The 5,969-nt window shown below is 40.4% G+C and overlaps 1 pseudogene across 1 annotated transcript; it reads right to left on the bottom strand.

The window, feature by feature from the left end:
• Window positions 1–2,706: 2,706 nt before the first annotated feature.
• On the bottom strand, window positions 2,707–5,486 carry LOC307100360 (60 kDa heat shock protein, mitochondrial-like; annotated as a pseudogene). Its single transcript has 2 exons — window positions 3,844–5,486; window positions 2,707–2,710 (listed from the first exon to the last, which is right to left on the bottom strand). The product of its transcript is annotated as a 60 kDa heat shock protein, mitochondrial-like (transcript).
• Between the last annotated feature and the right edge of the window lie 483 nt (window positions 5,487–5,969).

Genomic DNA, 5,969 nt, shown 5'->3' with positions numbered 1-5,969 from the left:
CAAACTGAATGAATATAATAAACTGTGGTATATCTGTTCAATGGAAAACTATTTAGCAATAAAAAGGATTACAGTTCTGATATAACCTACAACTTGGATAAATCACAAAGTGATGTGCCAGATAAAAGAAGCCAGACACAAAAGAGTATATGCTATATAATTTTAGAAATGCAAAATAATCTTTTTTTATATGTCAATTATATATTTTTTTAAAAATTTATTTATTTATTTATTGTCTAAAGTTTTACATATGTCTCCTTTTTCCCCGATTAACCCCCCGCCCCCGCCAGTCATTCCCACACCCAGCAAGCCCCCACTGCCCCAGTGTCTGTGTCCATTGGTTATGCTAATATGCATGCATACAAGTCCTTTGGTTGCTCTCTACCCCCCCTCCCCTGTCATTTGTCTCTGGATCTATTCTTGTTCATCAGATTATGTTGATCATTATATCCCACATATGAGTGAGATCATGTGATATTCATCTTTCTCTGACTGGATTATTTCACTTAGCATAATGCTCTCCAGTTCTATCCATGCTGTTGCAAATGGTAAAAGTTCTTTCTTTTTTAGAGCGGTATAGTATTCCACTGGGTAGATGTACCACAGTTTTTTAATCCACTCATCTGCTGATGGACACTTAGGCTGTTTCCAAATCTTAGCTATTGTAAATTGTGCTGCTATGAACATAGGGGTGCATATATCCTTTCTAATTGGTGTTTCTGATTTCTTGGGATATAGTCCTAGAAGTGGGATTACTGGGTCAAATGAAAGTTCCATTTTTAACTTTTTGAGGAAACTCCATACTGTCTTCCACAGTGGCTGCACCAGTCTGCATTCCCACAGCAGTGCATGAGGGTTCCTTTTTCTCCACATCCTCGCCAGCACTTGTCGTTTGTTGATGATAGCCATTCTGACAGGTGTGAGATGGTACCTCATTGTTGTTTTGATTTGCATCTCTCGGATGATTAGTGACTTTGAGCATGTTTTCATACATCTCTTGGCCTTCTGTATGTCCTCTTTTGAAAAGTGTCTATTTAGGTCCTTTGCCCATTTTTTGATTGGATCGTTTATCTTCCTTTTGTTAAGTTGTATGAGTTCTCTGTAAATTTTGGAGATTAAAACCTTATCTGAAATATTATTGGCAAATATGTTCTCCCATGCAGTGGGCTTTCTTGTTTTGTTGATGGTTTCTTTTGCTGTGCAGAAGCTTTTTATTTTGATGTAGTCCCATTTGTTTATTTTCTCCTTAGTCTCCATTGCCCTAGGAGCTGTGTCGGTAAAGATATTGCTACGACATATGTCTGCTATTTTGCTGCCTATGGAGTCTTGTAGGATTTTTATGGTTTCCCGTCTTACATTTAAGTTCTTTAGCCATTTTGAGTTTGTTTTTGTGTATGGTGTAAGTTGATGATTTAGTTTCATTTTTTTGCATGTCTCTGACCATATTTCCCAGCACCATTTATTGAAGAAACTGTCTTGACTCCATTGAATGCTCTTGCCTCCTTTGTCAAATATTAATTGAGCATAATGGCTTGGGTGGATTTCTGGGTTCTCTGTTCTGTCCCATAGGTCTACAGAATAATTTTTAGTGAAGGAAAGCAGGTCAGTGGCTGCCTGGGGATGCAAGGGATGGGCAGTGGTTTGAGGAATTAGATTACAATCAGGTAAGAAGGACGATTTGGGGTTTGATGTATAGGTTCATTATCTTCATTGAAGTGATTGTTTCATAGGTGCTTCCATATGTAAAAACTTATCAAATCATATATTTTAAATAAGTGTATTTTATTGCATGTTAATTATACCTGGATAAAGTTGTTCAAAATGATTAAAAACTGTGAGCATAAGGTCATTGTGCCATGATATACAGTATCCAAAAATAATATTCCATCTAAAAGGGAATGTCCCCCAAATTTGGCCACTATGTTTCCTATGAACATCAATATTATAACATAAGGCAAACACAAAAATTACATAGATATGTCATACATGAAATGGATAGAAGATAAACCACACCAAAATTTTCCACAATTTAATCAAGAAATGAGATTCTGTGATGTTTTAGGATAAAAGTAAATATGGAGTCGCTCAATAATTAGCTTGGGAACTGCCAAAATAACCCTGAGCTGATGCCTTTCTATATGGCAAAGTGGACTTGCCTGGGTCTGGGGCTGTAGAGTAACCCTGTAAACTTCTGCAAACCTAGTCATTCACATGGACATTGACACATATTATAGCAGGGATCACCATGTGTTAATAGTATTATCTAATCTTTTGCTTAGATAGATCAGAGTCACAAATGCAATAGAAGGAATATTTTTATTTAATTTATATGAAATTTGGTCAAATTCAGTAAAAGCCTTTGAATGTCATTGGAAAAACACACACACACAACAACAACACCACCAAGGGACACATTGCTAGGTTCTGCCCATTTCTTTTTTCTTTGACTTTAAACAAATTTTTATTACACAAAGTTCACATAGTTGGGTATTACTCTACTTTGTATGCAATTATTCTTACTCTCCACAGAAAGGCTGCTTCTTAACTTCTCATCAGGCGATGGCAAGCACTAAAATCCTGATATTAACAGGATAGTAGTAAAAATGCCCCAGTGATTTAAGTTGAAAGTAATACATTGATACATGGCTCTTGCATTTAGTTATCAAGAATGTTCAAATGTCTTTTTATTCAAAAATACAAAATAAACTACCTGTAGGCATGGACAATGACAGCAGCAAACCATTGTATGTTATCAACTGAAACCAGAAACTGATGTTATAGTGATTTTCATTAAAAAATGTATTTATTGATTTCAGAGAGGAGGGGAGAGGGAGAGATAGAGATAGAAACATCAATGATGAGAGAATCATTGATGAGCTGCTTCCTGCACACTCTATACCGGGAAGTGAGCCCACAACCTGGGCATGTGCCCTGACAGGGAATCGAACCATGACCTCCTGGGTCATAGGTCGATGCTCAACCACTGAGCCACACAGGACAAGGCTTCTTTTGTGTTTGTTTTGTTAATCCTCACCAGTGATTTTTAGAGAGAGTTGAAGGGAGGGGGAGAGACCGAGAGAGAGAAACATTGATGTGAGAGAGACACATCAATTGGTTGCCTCTCGCACTCACCGCAACAAGGGCTAGGAATCAAGCCTGCAACCAACGTATGTGCCCTTGACCAGAATCAAACCCGGGACCCTTCAGTCCACAGGCTGATGCTCTATCCACTGAGTCAAACCAGCTTAGTGATTTTCTTAAACATTAACCATCCTTTTCTTCAGCCATTTTCTTCAGCTGACTTCTCTGAAGTTATCGGTGAGGAGCACTGCCCTGAGCTTCCTCACATAGTTCTCATTAATGATAGAGAAGCACTATTCTAGGATTAGAACATGCCACTTCCCATACCACCTCTCATTCAGGGCCCTCCTCCTCCTCCTCCTCCTCCTCCTCCTCTTCCTCCTCCTCCTCCTCCTCCTCCTCCTCCTCCTCCTCCTCCTCCTCCTCTTCCTCCTCCTCCTCCTCCTCCTCCTCCTCCTCCTCCTCCTCCTCCTCCTCCTCCTCCTCCTCCTCCTCCTTCTTCTTCTTCTTCTTCTTCTTCTTCTTCTTCTTCTTCTTCTTCTTCTTCTTTAATATATATGTTTTTTATTGGTTTTTAGAGAGAGAAGAAGGGAGAGGGATAGAGAGATAGAAACATTAATGAGAGAGGAACATCACTGATTGGCTGAGTCCTGCATGCACCCACACTGGAGATTGAGTCTGTAACCCAGACATGTGCCCTGACCAGGAAACAAGCCGGTTGACCTCTTGGTTCCTAGGTCACCCTCAACTGCTGAGCCACACCAGCCAGGCGGGTCTTTCTCTTCTTCAGGAATTTCTGTGACCACAACTTCTGCTGTTGTTAACAGAGAGGCCACGCCAGCAGTATCCAATAAAGCAGTTCTTACAACCTTAGTTGAATCAATGATTCTTTTTCCCACCATATTCACAAAATCTACAAGCATAGTGTCATAACCAACTTCTGAGGAACTTTGCATAATTTTCTCAACTATCAATGATCCCTCAACACCTATCTTCTTAACAATGGTCACCACAGGAATTTTGAGTGCTTTTTAAATAATTTCTCTATCAATTTTTTGATCTTCATTAGCTGGAGTAATGAGTCCAAGGCTGGAATGCACCGGAGCAGGGCACAACTCCCTCCCAGAAAAATGCCCTCCTCAACAGCAGCTCATATAGCATTGAGGGCATCTGTGATTCTGCCTTTCTTTTCATTCACTTCAACATCACTTGTCCCACCAACCTTCAGCACAGCTACTCCATCTGAGAGTTTTGCCAGATGTTCATTTAGTTTTTCCTTTTCATACTCAGTAGTCATGATATCTAACTGCTCAATGATTTCTTGAATACGTTTTTCAACTTCAGTCTTGCCACCTTTCCTTTCAAGCGCATGGCATCACCTTTGGTCACAATGACCTCTCCAACTTCTCCTGAGCCATAAGGCTGAATATCTTCAAGACTTAGAGTCAATCTTTCTTCTCCCACCACAGTAGCAATAGCCATGACTGTAAGCTGGTTCTTTCTATCATCACTCAAACCTGGAGCTCTGACTGCTACAAACCGAAGACCAACTTTTAACTTATTCAAAACAAGTGAACTTAGAGCTTTTCCATCAACACATTTAGCAATTATGACCAAGGGCCTATGGTGAGCATTGGAGTTTCAAGAACAGGTACAATGGACTGAACACTAGACATTTTCTTTTCACTCAATAGAACACAGGCATCTTGGGATTTACATTTCTGACCTTTTGCTGTATTAATAAAGTATGAAGAAATATAACCTCCATCAAACTTCATGCGGCCAATCGTTTCTAATTCAGTGTTTTGTTTTGTTTTTCATCCTTTACTATGATGACACCCTTTCTTCCAACCATTTTCATTGGGTCGAAAATTATGTTGCCAATATTTTGGTCTCCATTTGCAGAAATGGTAGCAACCTGAATTATTTCTTCAGGGGTTGTTACAGGTTTAGGCTATTTCTCAAATTCAGCAATTATAGCATCAACAGCTGATATCACACCTCTCCTGAATTCCGCTGGATTAGCACCTTTACTAACCTTCTCAAAGCCTTCCTTGGCAACACAGCGTGCCAGTCTAGAGCAGTGGTGGTGCCGTCCCAGCCTCTTCATTTGTATTATTGGCAACATCTTGAAAAAGTTTAGCATCAATGTTTTATATTTATCTTTTAAGTCAATGGACTTAGCAATGGTCACACCACTTTGGTTACTTTGGGACTTCTCCAGCTCTGTTCAGTAATCACTGTTCTTCCCTTTGCCTCCATAGTAATGGCTACAGCATCAGCTAAAAGGTCTACACCTTGAAGCATTAAGGCTCAGGCATCTGCACATAAGCCCGCGTGAGATGAGGAGCCAGTGCCCTGGACATTGGCCTAATCTGGTGAAGGACTTGGTGTAATCGAAGCATTTCAGTGGCAAGTGAGGGACCAGGTTCTGCCTATTTCTGAACCTAGATTTCTGCTTTTGTCTCTTTTCCTGGAGCAAATGTGGTTTGAATTCCTGCCCTGAAACACACATGGACACTTGTTCCAGCCTAGGAGCAGCTCCTGCATGATCATCCTTGGATCTCAAGAGCAGAACTGAGTGGGCTGGATTAGGCAGCAGATTCCTGAACTACCACCAGATCTGGGCACACAGTAGGACTTGTCTTTTTCATGGTACAAAAAAACATGGGCAAAATATTTTAAGCAAAAGAGGATGTTGATTACCTCAAGTGATTGAGAAGTCCCGGCAGAGGACTGGCTGGCTGTAGGTCTGGCTAGATCCAGGCCTTAAATGATGGCATCTCCCTGGTCTCTCTCTTTCAACCTTTTTTTTTCCTTCTCCTTCTTATTGTTTCCAGATGGTGGCCTCTGGAAGCTCGTGATTGCAGTTCCAGGCCTCGTATTCT

This window comes from Cnephaeus nilssonii (genome assembly GCF_951640355.1).
Source record: "Cnephaeus nilssonii genome assembly, chromosome: 5".
NCBI classification, from domain to species: Eukaryota; Metazoa; Chordata; class Mammalia; order Chiroptera; family Vespertilionidae; genus Cnephaeus; species Cnephaeus nilssonii.
Note: the sequence above shows the minus strand (reverse complement) of the source record. Positions and strands in the feature narration are given on the sequence as shown.